Consider the following 19,515-nt stretch of genomic DNA (forward strand, 5'->3'; position numbering starts at 1 on the left):
TACGTCAATCTCTAGGTTCTGCCTTTAAGTGTATCCTGCTCAACTCCCCTTTTATCCAGTCCCCGCATCTGATCCAGAACAAGCTCTGAAGCATAAACCAGATCATGTCACTCCCCTGCTTAAAATCCCATAGGAATTCTTACTGCATTAGGAGAAAATCCCAACCCCTCACCGATGGTGGCCCACAGGGCCTAGTATGATTTAGCTGCACCTGCCTCTCGAAACCCATCTCCTTGTCTTGTACTATGCTCCAGCTGGACTGGCCTTATTTCTTTTCCTCAGACTCTTCAAGGTGCTCCTGATTGCATTTGTGTTTCTCTGTGTAGAATGTTCTCCCCACTCCAGATCTTCAGTTGGCTGGCTGATGCATCCTCATTGTGGTCTCCGCTCAGGTATCATCTCCCAGGCCAGGCTAAAGCATTCTTCCCTCCGCCATTCCCCGTTACCATCTCTCTGGTGTATCCTGTTTATTTTCTTCATTGCACCGATCTCTTGAAACTGTGTATGTGTCATTTGTGGCCTTTACTTTTTAATCTTCTATAACACATCATTAGACAGTAAGCCCCATAAGAACAAGAACTTCTGCAGCGCCCCTTGCAACAGTGCCTGGCACGTGACCGGCCCTCAATAAAGAGTTGTCATGTAAATGTACAACAGACACAAGCGTGCTGTTCTCCAGCTCTGCCTTGGGTCCCTTCACATTCAGCGTGTGCAGGACATTTATTGTCTCTGAGGTCTTAAATGTTTGCCACGGTGCCAAGAAATAAGTATCCGTCCCATTTCACAAATGGAGAAGTTAAGGCTTTAAAGTTGTTGCTCCATCTGCCTATGATCACGTAATGAGTAATCTCAGGACAGCTGGGGATGGAGACCAGTTCTAGCCAATTTTAGAACTCCTTGCTCTGTCATCATCTAATAAGTGGTGGTGTTTAGGAGGTGGCCAGGAAGGCTGCCTGGAAGAGGAACATAAGTAACTCTAGGAGAAAGGAATAGCACAGTAGGAAAAATATGTACTCTGGGACCACCCTGGCTGGGTTCCAAGCCGTGCTGTACCAAATTTCTTAACCTCTCTGTGACTTGGTTCCTCTATCTGTAAAATGGGCATATGAATAGTAACTCCCTCCCAGTGTTGTCAAGAAGGTAAAATGAGGGGCGCCTGGGTGGCTCAGTCGGTTGAGCGTCCGACTTCGGCTCAGGTCATGATCTCACAGTCTGTGAGTTCGAGCCCCGCATCGGGCTCTGTGCTGATGGCTCAGAGCCTGGAGCCTGCTTCCGATTCTGTGTCTCCCTCTCTCTCTGCCCCTTCCCTGCTTATGCTCTGTCTCTCTCTGTCTCAAAAATAAATAAAAACGTTAAGAAAAAAAAAATTAAAAAAAAAAAAAAAGAAGGTAAAATGAAAGCCATTAGACCAGTGTCTGGCATGGGTAAGTGCTGTATCAGAAGAGTTGACTACTCTGATCGTAAATATCATCATTCCGCAGCTCGCCCAGCAGGTTGCAGAATCTTCCTGGGGATCCTTAAGAACAATCTGATAGCGCATAGGTCTCTTTGGAAACCCCACAGTCTGTCTGTCTGTCTCTGTCTCTGTCTGTCTGTCTCTCTCTCAAGACCTGTGGGGGCTTTGAGAAGCAATCTCTCCATTCTATGTGACTTTGGAGGAGAGTGGTAATGTGCAAGTGCGTCAAAGGAACATAAACTTTAAAAGCAGAGAAGAAAATGGATGAGTTAGTGACACAGAGTTGTGGGAAAAGCCACCCACTAAATTACATTTCTGCGCAAGAAAAGAGCTGCAGACAAAGCAGGAATGAATGACGCTGGGGTGGCAAAGACATCAAGAAGCAGAGCTGGTAAGGAGCTGGGAGCCCTCTATTATTTCTAGCATCAAGGAAAGTGTGCTTTTATTATTCTTTTCATAAGTGGTCTCAACTCATTTTTTTTTGTGTTGCTTCTTAGTCACAACTGGTACGGCTGATGTCCTTGCTCCCTGCACTGAATCCAGCGCATACATTGGCCCGACGACTGGTCTAGTTACAGAAAGGGTATTCTGGAGAGGTCCTTGGGAACTGTCTCACCTATACATGCTCATTCACAGATGAGAAAACTAAAGCCATGTTGAAAAGGGACATTTATTTATTCATTATTTCAGCAGTGATTTATGGAACAAGTTTGCAAGGGCCCAAACTAGATGCTGGAGAAAGTTGAGAGGGTTCTGTCTTTCTGAGTAAAGCATATGCAATTAACACCTACAAAAGTCTGTTTAATGGAGGTTAACTTGCAAGGAGCTGAGGCCTGAGAATTTCAAGGCTTGAGTTCCAGTCGAAACCGCCACTTTTCATCTGAACTGGGGTGATTGAGCTTCAGTTCCTCGCTGGGAAAATAGGGAAGATGGTGTCTGGCCTGTGAATTGCACTAGGATTTTACGAGCACCCACATAATCATGACACGTGCCGATGCTTGATGGCCTATAAAGCAATTTGTAGATGATGCTTTTGTACTGAAGGGATGATAATTTGCAAACAGAGAATTGCGGCCACTGGAATAATATAATGGGAAAATGAAAGGGACCGTTGTGGAGGGCAGGTTGCATGTTGGGGAATGAGCAGGGAAGAGCCAGAGGTGGTTCCCAGTCCTTTATTCTAAGGGGTGGTCCTTTGTGCTGTTTAGAGTAAGTAAGAAAAGAGTCCACTATGGGGAGCAGCTCGTTCAACTGGGCAGCAACTACCACTTGCTGGTATCTAACTTTGTGACACCTGTGATGATGGAAGACATGGAGACCTGGCACAGCCTTCTGTGAACCCAAAGTTTTGCAGGAGACGCAGAATTGTAAACGGAAAGGTACACTGTAGTGCCTTGCCAGAGGGACCCCAAACCCACCGTGTTAGAGATGGCTTCCCAGGAGAGATGATGACTCAGGGGGAGTCCTGAAGGCTATGGAGGCTTTGACCAGTTGGGTTACACTAGGAAGGGTGCTTGAGGCTGAGAAGACAACGCAAAGAATGATGTGGCAAGTTCCAGAAACAGGCTGTAGCCTCAACGAGAGTCCTGGACTACAGGTGGACCTGGTGGTGGCAGCCATTTTACAAATAAGTTGAGCACCAGGCAGAACTTGAGCTTGGCGAGGGGATGGTGTTTGTGGGAGCCATCTTGGGATGAATGCTTGGTGGCATCTGATTAGGATCCTTCAATGACAATTGTAATTTTTAGTCGGGATTGGTCGTCTCCTATCATAGCCTGTCTTGGAGGTCACGGACAGCTTTGTGAAGTGTGCAGCCAGTTCTGCATGGAAGGTTTCCAGGGTGGGAGTGCAGATAGCATGCACAATCCTGGGAGGCCAGGTGGAGAACATGCACACTGTGATGGGGAACCATGCAGGTGAGCATCCCCCTGGAAGCAGAAAAGCTGGCCCTTGCTTCCCAGGAAGTTACTCAGCTCATGGGGTGCCTCGTGTTGACCCAGCCCTTCTATCATGCCATTTTTTTCCTCCAGGTTCTGGGGAGTAATAGAATCCTGCGGGGGGTTGGGGGGGGGGCGGGACTTCATCTTTGAGCAGGGATAGATGGATTTTACGCATGAGGCCTGCATCTGTTAAGTTCCTGTGATTTGCAATGTCAGCCATGTGTATGTGACAGCTAGGAGAGTGACATAAGAGGCCCTTTGTGACAACTCCAGGAATGTCTCCACCTGGATGTCACTCATAGACCTCAAACCCAATGTGTCCAAACTTGAATTCATCATTGCTTTTCCCTCAAAAACGTTTGCTCCTTATTAAGGCTGATATCACCACCATGCCCAAGTCAGACCTTCAGAGTTAGTTGCCTTCGGTGCTTGCCTGCCTTGAACCCCCAGCCCCATATTCCCCCAATTCTGTCCGTTCTGCATCCTGTGTATCTGTCTTGCCATTGTCCTGGTGCTGGGTCCTCATGTCCCACACCCAACAGACTGCACAGCCTGGTACCCTTTGTGTGGCAGGTCCTGTGATGGGTACAGAGGTCACTGAGACAAGGTGCTGATGGAGGAGGCAGCCTTAGTAAAGGGCAGTGTTGAACCCCTAAAGGAATTTTGTGTTCTATGCTGTGGGGCTCGGAGGGTAGAGGCAAGCCCTGACCAGGACCAGCAGAAAAGTGAGAGAGGGTCTTTTGCCTTATTCTTTTCCCTGCCTATAGTTCCTTTCTCACACTTAAAAAACTACCAGGGATTCATTTGAAAAACTATGAAAATATTATTTGTTACATTGAAAATGCAGAAAACAGCTAAAATAGAAGCCTAAAGGTTTCCTATAGTCTCAACCTCTGTCCAGCTACTATTACGATTTTGTGTCTTCTGTAACAAGTTTTCTTCTTCACAGTTATAGCTTACAAAACTTGAGACGCCCTTGGCTATACTATTTTGTACACACTCTTTTTTTTTTTTTATGTTTATTTTAGTACTGAGAGAGAGCGTGAGCAGGGGAAGGGCAGAGAGAGAGGTAGACACACAGAATCTGAAGCAGGCTCCAGGCTCTGAGCTGTCAGCACAAAGCCTGACACGGGGCTCGAACCCACGAACCACAAGATCATGACCCAAGCTGAAGTTGGACGCTCAACCAACTGAGCCACCCAGGAGCCCCTGTACACAACTCTTTTTTACCGAAGGGTACCATAGCATTAGAAAGAACAACAGAACTGTTAAAAAAAAAAAAAAAAAAAAAAAAAAAAAAAGAAAAGAAAAAAACAGCTCTCTTGTTCTTTCTTGCTAAAAGGAATACATAGCTATTTCACGCAATTTTAAAAGATGAAAACCAGTGTAAAACAAAGACCACCTACTACTCCCATACCTGGAGATAGATGCCTTCTACTAACAGTTGTGTGTATGTTCTTTTAGAAGTTTATGTTCATATAGACAGTTAGATATAAGTATAAATATATGTGTGGTGTGTGTGGGGGTATTATACACCCCCCCCACATATATCTTTAACCTACTTTGCCCACTTAATACCTTATAGCTCTCTTTTTATTTAAATGTGTTTTGAATACTGTGTTATTTTTTAATATCTATAGGATATAACCGTGTATTATAACATCTATATGACCCTAAGTTAATCCAAAGGGAAGTTCCTTTGAGTGATATCCCACATAGATGCATACTAAATTATATGGCTAATCTCATATTTATGGATATTTTAACTTCAGCAGAATGATGAAAAGGTTTGTATGAGCATATATGTGCTACAGTCCACTTATTTCTTTGGTATAAGGTTCCAAAGTGACATTGCTATGACAAAAATTGTGAACATTTTACTTTTGGATCTGTATATGTGGTTGACAGAATTACCACATGATGACCTATGTCTCTATCTAATTAACTTCCCTTGAGTGTGGGTGGGACCTATGATCGCTTCTAACCAGTAGAGTGTGGCAAAGGTGATGATGGGGTTTCGTTCCTGTGATGTTACATTGTATGGCACAAGTGAGGGAATTTTGCAGCTATAATGAAGATATCTAATTAATTTACTTTAAGTTAATCAAAAGAGAGATTATTGAGTGACCTTGACCCAATCAGGTGAGACCTTTTATAGAGGGAGTAGAATTCAGAGGCTGTCTGTCCTGCTGGACTTAAAGAATTAAGCTACCTTGAGTCTATAGCTCCAATGAAATGAATTTTGTCAATAATCATATGAGCTTGTCAAGGACCCTTAGCCTCAGATGAGATCCCAGCCCTGGTATACACTTTCACTTGTAGCCTTGGGAGACCCTGAGCAGAGTAGAGAAACTAAGCCCTGCCTGAACTTCTAACCTACTGCATCTATAAGGTAATAAATGCCTGTTAATACGTGCTGTTTTAAGCTGATAAATTTTTGGTGACTAATTATGTTGCAGTAGAAAACTAATACAGTATAGGAAAAATGCCTCTGACAAATTGTAGGCAAACTTACCCTCCCAACCAGTATGAGATATCCCATTTCCAAGACTTTTTGCCAACACTGTGTATTCACAACCTTTTAAATCTTTGCTAATCTAAGATTTAAAAAAATAGTTTTATTTGTGACCCTCAGTTGCAAATAAGGTTTGCATATTTTCCATACTTTTATTTTAAAACTCATTTTTAATATATTGCCTCATTGTATCCTTTGCCTATTTTTGAAAACAATTTTATTGGTTTGTGAGAGTTCTTTACATATGCAGAGAAATACAGATCTTGTTTTATCTGTTACAAATGTTGCAAGTACATTTTATTTTTCCAGCTTGACAATTTTGTTTTTATTTCAGATGTTTATGGTATTTGGTGAGGAGTTTTGTCTTTTCTTTTTTCTTTTCTTTCCTTCTCTTCTCTTCTCTTCTCTTCTCTTCTCTTCTCTTCTCTTCTCTTCTCTTTATTTTTAGACAGGGAAAGAGAGTGTGGTGCACATGCAAATGTGGGGAGGGGCAGAGGGAGAAGGAGAGAGAGAATCCTATGCAGCTCTGCTCCCAGAGTGAAGCCCAATGTAGGGCTTGATTTCAGGACCCTGAGATCATGATCCAAGCTGAAATCAAGAGTCGGATGATGAACCAACTGAGCCACCTAGGCACCCTGGTGAGGAGGGATTTGAATGTTGTATCATTTTGAGTGTTAGAAAAGCTGTTCTAGTAGTCTGTGTGGAAGATGGATTGACGGAGAGAGAAAAGTGAGGAGGCAGTCACATTGGTTCAGGTGAGTTAATGAAGATGAAGCCTGAACTGCCTTAGGTATTGTAGAGATGAAAAAAAAAAGATCTCAGTTCAGAGACATTTTGGAAATGAAATTCATAAAGTTTGGTGTATTCAGAACTGACTTTTTTATGGATGGGGAATAGAGACTTCTAGATGAAGTAAGTGATGCATGGTCCTGCCTGCATCGGTGGATACAAAGTTCACTGAGGAAGTTTCTCCACCTCAAATCTATACCACCAGAGGCAAATCCCCTGAGACCAAGCAGCACATACCTCCTGTGATCACAGCCCTGCCTTTATTTCCAGTGGGTGGATGAATAAATCATTCCTGGAGGCTCTTCTTCCCTCCCTAAGAAATGAAAACTTCACTCTTTGGTGTGTTTTCTTTGAATCCCTGTCACCAGACAGACTTATGGTTTTGAAGCTAAGCAGATTGGCAGGGATGTTTGCTCAAACAAGGATCTCCTTGGACATGCCTGGCACAGGATAGATTTTGCCTTCAATACCTTGGGCAGCCTTGTCTCCAGGCAGGGGTGGGGGCAGGTGGGAGGAGAGTGTTCAGCCTTGCAGGGAACAAACTTCAGTGAGATGTTAGACATCACATGAAAATTTGCTGGCAGGAACAGAGAAGGTAGACTCATCTATTTCTAGACTCTAGAAGATTCCTCACACCATCCAAAATAAATTCTGTAATGGCAGAAATGAAGATCTGAGAGACGGTTGAAGCATGCTTGGGGTCTCCCAGTGGTGGGAGTAGAGGGGAGACACCAGGGTAACAAAGCTGAGGTCCTGAAAGCCTTCTGACACTACTGAGCTCAGATGTGGGTTATTCAAACCCTCAATTGGTCCCTCGGTTCATTTAATGCAGAGATTCTCCACCGAGGGCCATTTTGCCCCTGCCCACCCAGGGGATGTTTGACAGTATCTGGAGACATTGAAGTTGTCACAACTGCGAGGCTGCTATTGGCATCTAGTGGGTACAGGCCAGGGATGCTTCTAAACATCCACAATGCACAGGACAGTCCCCTACAACAAAGAATTATCTGGCCCCAAATGTCACTTGTGCTGAGGTTGAGAAACCCTGTGAACAGCTGACCTCCCCCAATCCTTTACATTTTTCCCTGGGGTCTCTTCTGGGTACTGCTTGACCTTGTTGGTGCTGAGGATGGGGTGAGAATGAGGACTCAACACCCCCAGGATCCTGGCCCCAGGCAATTCTGCTCATCCTGCAGCTGGAGAGGATAGATGAACAAGCAAATCCATTTGTGAAGAAAGCAGGATCTTTCCTCTCAAGCTCCAAGTCTGACATTTATAAACATTCACTACCATCTGGCAGGGTTCCCACGTCCTCTGCCAACCCACAGAAGTACTGACATCAACTTTGATTCTGGTGATCCATTCACTTTGCCCGATTGAAGCACTGCGTCTGTCAGACGAGGTCAGCTGTGGGAGGAGGGAGGAGGCTGGAGTTTTGAAATTCTGGAAGTAGATAAATATTCGATATATCTTTGCAGAAGCTGGACAGTCTATACATGAGTCAGAACAGACTGTTTGGATCCTCAAGTCTTGGGACGGTGTTCCTCTAAAGCAATCCAGAGACCAGGTGAAACCGAAATAAATTAGCATGAAGTGCTATCTGCATCTCAAGCCTGATATCACTTCCCTACATTTACATGTCAACAGGTGTGTACTCTATGTACATGTTAAGGATTTTTTTAAAAGAGATTCCTCATGGAACAAGGTGGTGGTGTTGTTTTTTAAATGTTGGCAGCATTTTTTTTTCTGTCCCAAGAGGTAAAGAACAAACATTACAAGGAATAAATATTGGCCCTAAACTGTCACTCACAAAGGATACCAATGCCTGCGTTCTGTTCCTGTGAGCCAATTTGACAGAAAAAAAGTGTTTCTTGTGTGTCTCGAATCTGTTTCTCAGAAACGGTGCCGGGGGGACAGAATCTGGACTGACAGCAGCAAATAGGATTTGCATGGAGGTACTGTCTCCAGCCCACAATCCCGAGAGGGTTCTCATCATCGTCATTCTTAATCCCCCTTGGCAGAAGCCACCTCCTGTCTCTCACTCCCCTCCCTTAACATCAGTCTCCTGATATTCCTGCTTTGGCCGATCTGTTTCTATGTTGGCTTGTTGTCTAGGACTCTTCCCGCACTCCGGTCAACTCCTGCCTGTTACGGCAATTTCATTAATACTCAAGGCCTCAGCCCACTGAGTCTACAGAGAGCTCCGGAACCTGTGTCTCTAGCCTCAGTCTCTCCCTGAGCCATAGACCTGCCGGCCAGTGAGATGAAAACACATCTCCTCCCAGTAACTGCTGCTTCCAACAAAACGCCACTCCCTGTCCATCCAGTGTCAAGAACCTGGACTGGTGTATGACTTCTCTCTCCCCCATAGCTTAGCAAACAGTCTCAGAGTAGCTTAAAATGTGCCCCTTCAATGTCCTGCTGAGGAGACTACCAGATCCTTCATGCAGTCACTACTGCCATTATGAGCAGCACGGTTGTCATCTTTGCACCTGTCACTCTCTGTTGTCACTTTCACCTTGACGTGAGTCTAAACAGCAACTTCCCACTCCTCACAAGAGCTTAAGTGTGTCAGCAAGTCCTCCAAATCTAGTTTTCACAGACTAGATAGACAAGCTCCCCGGCTCTCCTGAATGGCTCTCAGCCACACGGCATGACATAGGTGTGTGACCCCAGCGTGTAGCACAGGACCCAGGACAACTATGAAGGCAAAGTAGGGTGAGGTACTGGACAGTGACAGGGAGGGTGGACAGGGCAGGCTTCTCTGAGGAGGTGACACAGGAGTCTAAATGAAGAGCACAGCCTCCCTTCCTGATACTTTCAGAGTAGAGCTTCCAGCCCGGAGGTTGTCAGAGGCTGGAGGACCAGTAGGCGAGGAGGGTGGGCAGGGGATGTCTCCCTCCAGCAGTGGCAAGGTAAGCATGTCTCCAGGATCTCGCTCCTCTGGTGATTCTGAAATCCCATGGTCCTCCCGAGGCCCAGGCTGTGTAGAGACTCCTCAGCGGGGTACTGAGGCTCTGATTCTGCCCTGCCTTGCTATGCTTTCGCTGCCATGCTACTTAGTCCAAGACTCCCCCGCTGTTTGGTTCTATCCGTTAATGGCCTCATTGACCCTGTAATATTCCGGTGGCTGAGTTGTTCATATGCAGGAAATTCACTAACCATTTCACTCCACTGGAAATGGAAGAAACATTTGGGGTATTCCTCAATGTCATTTTCGTTTTCAAAGACACAGAGAACTCGAAGCTGCCTTTCAAATCCTTGATTTAAAGTGGCAGGGACTAAAGGCATGGTTAGGTGGAGTCCTCAGAAGCCTCAAGATGGAAACTAGGGAGCTGAGCTGAATGGTAGGAACCCCAGATGCTAGTGTCATAAGGTCAGCGCAAAGGGTAAACTCCCAGGAAATGGACAGGACCTTCAGAGTGGGTGGCTTTTTGTCTTCTGAGCAGGACGCACCTCCACACCTTGTTTTTTCCACCTTGTTCTTAAAATGCCTGCTTAAGGAATCCCCAGCTTTGCCAGATTAAGGGAGGAGCGAGACACAGAAGTACGGGCATTTAGTGGTTCTGTCGCTTGGCCTGAAATCACAGGAGTGTGGCCTGTGACTGAACGTCCTGAAGAGCGACTTGGTGTGCCTGCTTTTTGTTTCCATGCATCTGTGGTAATAGCTCCATCCATCTACGCAATGTGCTCTAAAGGTGGAAGCAAAGAGGAGGAAGAAAAGGCCTTTCCTTTGGGCAGAGACACGTGGGTGGAGATTGCTTACTAAGCCGGTCAGGACCTGGACAGCAGTTGGTCAGGGTGGAAGCCCTGGAAGTCCTGACAGCAATGGTTGCCTGCATATGCAGCTTGGCTTTTTTTTTTTTTTAATTTATTTAAATTTATTTTTGGGAGAACACAAGTCAGGGAGGGGCAGAGAAAGGGAGACAGAGGATCCAAAGCAGAGGCTCTGTGCTGACGGGGTGATGGCCCAGAGCCCGATGTGGTCCTCAAGCTCACGAACTGCAGGATCACGACCTAGGCCAAAGTTGGCCCCTCAACCCACTGACCGAGCCACCCAGGGGTCCCCTGTGCTTGGCTTTGCACGTGCGTCACTCCCACTGAAACCCACGTGCCGTCTGAAGCACGCTTCTGTTTTACCAACAAGAAAGCTGAGGTTCCGCACGATGCAGCTAGGTTCTGAATATTGGGAGAAGTGAGCCTAGATTCAATGGAACAGGATGAAATCCATAGAAGCGATACCATATTTTAGCTGTTTTCCTGATCTGTGGGCTTGTTTTCATGGTTTTGTGTGGCAATCTTGATGACCGTAGTGTCAGCGTACCTGGAAAATAGTGACAGGGTTTTCCAGGATCAGGTAGGGGGCAGTAGGGAAGCATTGGACTTCCCTGCTTCCCCCAACCCAAGAAACACACACACACACACACACAACACCTATTTGTTTGTGTCTTAGGTCACATAACTAGACTCAACAAGAACTTCCATTTTAATCCAGATCTCTGTAAACAGCACCATCCGACATGTCTTATTAAACATCTACTCTCTGCCAGGCCCTCTGATGGGTGGAGGAAGCTATACGTACCTTAGCTTTGCTGAGGAGACGCTGCAGTTCTCAGGTTAACATTGTATTCCTCTTATACTTGGATAGAACTCTGATTTTAGACTTAGCTTATTTAATACGCACACTCCAACTTTCCGTCCGTCTTTCTTTTGGCATTTCATAATTCTTTTGTTACATAGTTAGGTTTATTAATCTTTTGCTTAGTGTTTCTGGCTTTTGAGTAAAGAAATAAGGCTTTAGATGCCCTAAGTTTATGAAAGAATGTCCATGTATTTTCTTTTAGGGTTTCAATGGATTGATTTTTGCGTTTGAATTTTGATCAATTTGATCTTGGTATACAATATGCAATGTGATGCATTTCTAGAAAATCCTCCTTTGGGATTTTTATTATACTAAATCCTTGTGGCACTTGGACCTGCTTGTGGATTGTCTAATGTTCCATTGGTCAGTTGGTCTGCCGGTATGACAATTGATTATTGAGGCTTTATTTTTTCATTTTTTAAAATATTGATTTATTTTTGGGAGACTGCAAATGGGGGAGGGCATGAGAGAGGGGGACAGGGGATTGGAAGTGGGCTGTGTGCTGGCAGACTGACAGCAAAGAGCCTCATGTGGGCTCAAACTCAAAAACCTTGAGACCATGACCTGAGCTGAAGTTGGATGCTCAACCCACTGAGCCACCCAGGTGCCTGACTGTTGAGGATTTAATTATTGGCTTTTTGTATGCATTACTCCCATTTAAGGTATTAATTTAAAAAATTGGGAAGGTTTTCCCATAGCTTTTTTTTCTATCTATTCTTGCTACTCTCTTTTCCCAAAATGCCTTAAAATGAATAAAAAGCTGTCTTTTTATCTGATTGGCACAGATTCATTCTCTAGACTCAACTGGAAAAAAAAAAAAACAAACCTCCTCTGGGGAGCCTTCCCAGAGGCTCAGACTCAGACTGAGTCCTCAGACTTTGTTAGGTTCTCCCAACCCTGGTTTGTTTCCAGAGTACCCTGTGTGTCCCTCTGTCACCTGTTCATGTGGCACAGGCTTGTGATTGGCTACTTTTCTGTCTCCTCCACTGGGCTGTGCTCTCCTTGAGGGCGGCTCCTGGTCAGCCTCACTGTTGGATCTTTTTAGCAGAGAGCACAGTGCCTGTTACATGGTAGCTTTGATCCACTCGTCTACTGATACGTAATCAACTACCTGCAACTTGAAGACATAAGACAATAATGTTTATTTTTATTATCTCTTACTGTTTCTGTGAACTGTGATGGGGCTCAGCTAGGTGGCTCTACTTTTGGGGTCCCTTGTGTGGTTCCTCCAGACAGTGGCTCTTAGCCAGGAGCCATGGCTAAGGCTTCTTCACTCACAAGCCTGGTCGTTCATACTGGCTGTCCAGTGGGGGCCTCAGCTGGGGCTCTTGGCTGGAACACCTACTACCTATGGCCTCTTTGTGTGGTCTGTGCTTCCTCACAGCATGGTGGCTGTGCTTTTCAGGAGAAAGAAAGCCTGATGAAACCTGTATCACCTTTTATGACTTGGCTTCAGAAGTCACATTGAAGCATGCCCATCATACTTTCTTGATTGAGGCAGTCTCAAAGATCCATCCGATTTCAAGAGGAGAGGACATAAACCCCACTCATGGGGAGTGGCAAGGTCACATTGCTGAATATGTGGGATAAGTGATACGGTAATTGCCATCTTTGAAAAATATAATCTGTCACAGTGCTCAATTATTTGTAAATACATGATTTGAGGTCACTGGGATGGTTACATTCCAGGCCCAAATTTGAGCTAGGACTTCTGATTGATTAGCAAGAGAACAGGTGCCTGAGGTGAGTGTGCTCCCTGCTTCCACCTGGGTTGGGTACGCAGCCGAATCGCTGGGTGGTCTTCCCAGTCGGGGAGCAGTTTCAGGAGCTGCATGTGAATGTGTAGTCATGTTAGGTAAAACATTTTGAGTTCTTGATCATAAACTTCCTCTCCCCCATTCAAAGTACTGGGTTATTAGTTTGTTTTTCCTGCTCTACTTTCTGAAGTAAGAGCTTTGAAGAAGATGGGTGTAGGAGAAATGACACATTAAGTATTTCTGCTGAAATGTGGGGTTTCTGCTCAAATGGAAGGTTCTGTGTTTATGACTGGTACACAAATTGAAGAACTGAACTTGTGTGAACACTCAGGTTTATCGTTTTGCTCTCAGAGCCACCTGTCACTAATAGAGAACACTAAAAGGGTTTGAGGAAGCTGTTCCCCTTGGTTCTACCAGGTAAAGATAATTGAGCAGGTAGAGAAAGGCACAAGATGAGAGGAGAGAACTCCCCACTCCCCAGGGAGGATCCTGCTGGGTCTGTCTGATGGTCCCAGGTCCCTAGTATTGAGGGTGGACAGGAGCTGGGAGGAATGGGTGTCACTGCTATTTGTGTCTCAGTGACAGCATTTAACGATCCAGTACAACCTTCTGCCCTGTGAGATGACCCACCTGTAAGAAGGCCTCTGCTGAGACCACCTTTAATAAATGTGACGGTTGTCATAGAACGTAGGGTCTGGATTCAGATGTTGTGGGTTCAAGTCCTGGTTCTACCATTTACTAACACTGCAGTCTGGAGCAGGTGACTTGACTTCTCAGTGCCTTAATTGTCCCAGCTCAGTAACAGAGATAATAATGATACCTACATGTAGGTGTTATGAGGACTTAAGTAAGGTGTTTAGAACAGTGCCCAGTACATAACGAGCACTTAGTAAATGTTAGCTCTTATTTTCCCTGTTATTGTCATTCTTCTCATTGTCTTTGTTACTCATAAACTGCTCTCCCCAGATCTCTAGACCTGTAAACCATATATGTAATTTTAACTTTGCTAGTAGCCACATTAAAAAAAACGAAAAAGGTGAAGTTAGTTTTAGTATTTTATTTAACCCAATATACCCCAAATATTGTCATTGCGTTGTATAATCAATATAAAATTATTGATGTATTATGCATTCCTTTGTTCGGACTAAGTCTTTGGTCTCTCATACGATGTGTTCCTGTAGCACATCTCTGTTTTGACTGGTCACATTTCAGGGGCTCAGTGGCCCCATGTCCTTGGTGGCCACCATATTGGACAACAAAGATCTGAGGTTTACGGCATAAATTGAGCAGCAGCTGACAAAATGCCTACTAGGGCAATGAGTACTTACTATGCGCCAGGCACTTTACACGTACCATGTAATTGAATCATGACCATCTTGCCAGCAGATACTTTGTCCCCCATTTTATAGATAGGGTAAAATAGGATAACTAATTTACCCAAAGTGACCCAGCTAGACAGAAACGGTACTTGAAAGTAGGTCTGTGAGATGGAATCTCCTTCCTGGGGTGAGGTGGTAACTAGAGGCTTGACTTTCTGGTAGTGATACATGAGTGGCATCCAAAGCCAAGGCAGGGCTCTCACAGAAACATTTGTAATGTGTGCCGAGCCTTCTTTGTGACACATTTGAGGAGAGCCAGCTGGGCTTGGTCACAAACAGGCCGTGGACTGAGTGTGGGTCCCAGGTCAGTGCTCAGGATAAATCCAGATTTGGGGGCTGTGTCTGTGACCTAGGTCATGACTCTCTGTAAGGCTGGGATCTGGGTTTAGTCTGTGAACAAGAACTGAGTCTGTGACCAGGATCAGAACTTGATCTGGGCCAGGTCAAAGTTTGACCCAAGGCAGAGGTCAGGGCTCCACTTTGGGTCAAGGTCTAAGCTCATTTTCTGGCCAAGGGGCAGCGTGGTACATGCAGCAGACTCACAGGAGTTCAAACCTTTAAGGTCAATCCTGTACACCAGACACCTGGCCTGGCAGTGCCTTGGGAAAAGCCAGGCCGTTGTCTCTCAGCTGCCTAGTTGTAGGAGTAGAAAACTGGGGAGCGATGCAAATGCTAATTTGGGGACACAGCTGCAGTGAAGGTGAGGGTCTCAGGAGAAGCTGTAACTTCCCTGGGTAATGTTAAAGGCACACAGTGGCCTGCTGCCTCCACCATGTCTACGTTGGATGGGACCAGGATCTATGAAAGAAGATTCTAGTAGCTGTGTTGCATGGAGTGGTTGTGGTGAGGTGAGAAGCAGGAAGGGCAGGCGGATCTCACGGGGTGTCAGCCAGTGCAGCTGGTTTATGGGCTGAATCAGGGCACTGGGACAGCCCAGGGCTTGGCATGCCATTTGCTCCTAAGGACTGAGCTGAGTGGGCGGCACCACCAGCAGGGTCCCAGAAGGTTGTGTTTGTTAAAATGAGTCAAATACCAGACAGTGGGCCACAAGGGGTCACCTCTGGCACAGGTTAAATAAACGATGGTATAGCTATCCAGTGAAATATTATCCAGCTGGAGAAATGAATGGGGAGTAATTTTCAAATATATCGCGAGGACAAAAGCAAAGTGGAAACAGGGTGTATAGTATGTTCTCTTTGTGTAAGGAAACATGGAAATAAAAATGTAAATGCCCAAGGATGCATGTGATACTAATAAAAGTTACTACCCAGAGGTTGCCAAGGAGGGTCTTTTTAACAAGGAGCTGAGCTCAGTTCAGGGACCAAGCCACTCCAAAAACTGATGCTTCTCCTCACACTGGAGGGCTATGGGTCTTCATTCCTGCCACTTAGGTCTCAAGGGGCCACATGGTCATCTGAGTGTGGCTAGGAGTGGGGGAGGAAGGTCAGGTGAAGGAGCCCTACCTTTGAGAGCCAAGTAAATCCTCACCTACTGGTTGCTATCTCTTTGTGGTCTCCTCCCCACAGCAAGCTTTGTGGACCTGACCATTAAACTGCTTGCTTTTTATTAGTTTGAACTAAAATCGAAATGATTTTTCAAGAAACCCGAAGCAGTGAACAGTGATAGAACTAAACGTCCATTCACTGCACATAATTCCTCTGGGGTAGAAGAGGCTTGTGTGTGCTGTTGTTGTGTCTGCCAAAAGTCTAAAGCAAACTGTTTCTAAAAAGTATTGTGCATTTATAATGCAGTTTAGGAACGCTTATGTTTTTATTTGACAGATACATATTGCATGAGCGCAACATTGAATGTGTATTTAATCAGGATTTGTAAGGAATCACTGGTAATCCTTTTATGTTTCTTCTTTATATTTCTGTATTATAAACTTGCTTCGCTGCACATACCACAAAAATTACTGAACTAAAAAGATTGACAGTACAATTGAACTAAATACCAATAGACATTCTGTATGTGTGTGTGGTTGTATGTGTGCATGTGTGTTGTGTGTGTATGTATTGTAATATGTTACAGATTGAGTAAAAATATAATTTTGGGGACCCCTGAGTGGCTCAGTTGGTGAGTGTCTGACTCTTGATATTGGCTCAGGTCATGATCCCAGTGTTGTGGGATTGAGCCCCACATCAGGGTCCACACTGAGCATGCAGCCTGCTTGAGATTCTCTCTCTGTGTCCCTCTACTCTCCCCTGCCTGTTCTGTCTCTCTCACTCACTCTCTCTCAAATAAAATGAAGTTTGATTTTCTTTTGGTGGGGGAGGGATAAATTAGTCAATAAGCTGTGTTGGAGGACTTGGCGACTCTTTGGGGGAAAATTGATTATATCCTCACCTCACACCAAACTCCAAAAAAAAAAAAATTTCTCCAGGGGTTACTCTTAAATATTAAAACTGAAACCATAAAACAATTTGAATAATGTATGGGTACATATATAAAAAATCTCATATAGGAAGTTATTTATAATTCCTTGCCTTAGTTTATTCATCTATATAATGAAATAATAAGTATCTTTTTTAAAGGATTTCTGTGGGAATCAAATGAGTAATCTATGTAATGTAATGTGATATGAGTAATAGAAGTCTTTAGGACAGTGCCTGGAATGTGGTAAGTGCTATGTAAGTATTAACTATTGTATCTGTTTCTAAACATCTCAAATAAAGGAACTAAAATGATAGATATGACTCTAAAATTGTAGAATTTCCAAATGTCAAAAAATAGCATACACAAAACAAAATGCAAATGGCACATTAAAACTCAACCCAGATGACAGAAAAAAATGGGTAAATATTCTATATGTGTAGTTGTTCCAAATCAATGAGAATAAAACTTTCTCTATGTGTAGTTATTCCAATAAGAGAAAAGAAGTAGATTTCTCAAAGGACATAGGAACCAGGATTTCAATAGGCCAATCACAAAAGAAGACATTCATATGAATTCATTCTTTCAGCGAATATTTACCATGTTCCTGGTATCCACTGGCTCTCCAGGAAGTTGGGGTACAGTAGTGGGTGGAAATAAGCCCCTGCTCACAAGGAACGTACATTGTAAGAGTCAATAAATACATGAACAAGGAGTCCAGTTCAAAAAGAATCAAATGCAAAATTGAACAAAGAGTGAATCATTTTTTATGTACTCAGCAATATTTTTAAATTATTTTATCATATCAGTGATGATGCAAGGACATTAGCCCTCTTACACCTTCATAATGGGAGTAGAAACTAGTTCAGAGCAGTCTGTCAGGAATTTTGTCAATAAGTGCTAAAAAAATTTGTAAATGGGTGATTCCTGTAACTCAGCAGTTTAACTCATAGGAAGGTATTCTGAGGAATAATCAGAAATGCATAAAAAGATTTCTATACAAGGACATGTATTCATTGATTCATTCAGTTACAAGTATCTGTTGATAGGGCATGCCTACATGTGTATGTATGTGTGTCCATATACACACTTCTTGAAAAACTTTCAGGCTGGGGAGGGTCAATGTTCAGCCATGACAAGAGTCAGGTGTATCACTCTTTCAGTAGTGATCAAGGTGTCTATTACCCTCTTGCATGGGACAGAGTTCTCCTCAATGTGAGTCCCTTCGAAGTCTTTCCACTGACCATTAAACAGGAACTATGGATTACAGGAGGCAAGCAAGCCATTGCTCAAATGACTAAACAGACTGGATGCCATCGTCATGACCTTAAACCCAGGGTGTATTTGATTTTATAACCATTGTGTTTGAAACTCTATTAAGAGATGACTGGGTCTCTAAGGTAATGTTTCCATTGTCAAAATCCGACTCAAGATCATCTCTGTGGACCTGGTAGTCAGGGAACTCACAAATAGTCTTATCATCCATTCGTCCAGACCATCAGTGGTACCATATGACTGAAGGTGTCAGGGCAAGGTAGGGAGAGGTAAGCTCTATGTGCTAGATACTCTACTAAGCCCCAGGTTGTAGAGATGGATGAGGTAGGTTCTTTGTTCATAAAGAGTTTGCTATGGAACCAGCTCTGTCATCTCTGTTTTTCTGGCCTGGACCCAAGACCGGTATTTTGTGGTAACCCTATGAATACTTAGGTGAATAGATACCAGAACCATTTTGGTATGAATTTGGGAGGGTGGGGAATCAACTGTGTAGCTCAAATCAGGATTCTGAAAATGAAGTCTGGAAAGTTTCAAAAGCTTTTCATCTGTGTGTATGTCCAGCTCTTTGAGCAAGCTAGCAGTGCTAATTCTATACATTAAACCATCAAAGGGTAGTGGCAGACCATTAAACAAAGGGTAATCACAAACATCCACAGTTACCAGCATTTTTGCGGGGGGGGGGGGGGTCTCTCTGAAAACTTTAAAAGTCAACCCCTCTTGATGAATAAATTGCAAAAGATGCCTCTCTTTCCAGTCTAACCCATTCCATAGGAGGATAATGGGTCCCAGCCTAATTTAATTCTAGCCCCATTGGTCCCCTTGACCTATGGCTTTATGTACTGTACAATCATAGATGGCAGCCCAGGTGCCTTGGATCCTTCTAGGTCATTTGTGTAACCTGCTCTGATCCTGTGTCTGCCCATCTTTGCTCTGGGCAACGTGGTTCAGCCACTCCTTCCACCTGTAACCTCAGGGCTCCATTTGGCAGACGTGTGTTTGAGGTTCGTTTTCTGTTTTTATCCCTCAAAGTGTGCACCCCTGACCTTGCCTTCAGGTCCAGCCCTCCCCAAAAAATCTGAAAAAGGCTCTCCACACCCTGGCAAAGGGGAACTGCAGACAGGACCGAGACAGGTGCCTCCTCTCCTCCCTTCTCTCTGCAGAAGAGACCAGATTCAGATGCATCTATGGGGACTAGGGAGGGAGGGCTGAGCTGACACTCTCCCAGCAAAACCACCATTATTATTGTGCTCATCCCTTGGTACTTGGCAAGTAACCCCAAGTTCTGGGTCCACTTGGGAGAATCAAAGTCAGGATCCTGGCCCCTTTGTTCTGTGCTGTTGAACATGCATTTCAGTTATTCCTTTATAGCAGAATTTAAGCTGTTTATTG

The 19,515-nt window shown here is 44.4% G+C and overlaps 1 protein-coding gene across 3 annotated transcripts in view; it reads left to right on the top strand.

Annotated features, from left to right (window-relative positions):
* Positions 1 to 19,515, top strand: part of PTPRT (protein tyrosine phosphatase receptor type T) — an 800,956-nt gene that overhangs the window by 247,644 nt on the left and 533,797 nt on the right. The gene's annotated exons all lie outside the window — the stretch shown is intronic.

Source organism: Panthera leo, chromosome A3, assembly GCF_018350215.1.
Source record: "Panthera leo isolate Ple1 chromosome A3, P.leo_Ple1_pat1.1, whole genome shotgun sequence".
NCBI lineage: Eukaryota > Metazoa > Chordata > Mammalia > Carnivora > Felidae > Panthera > Panthera leo.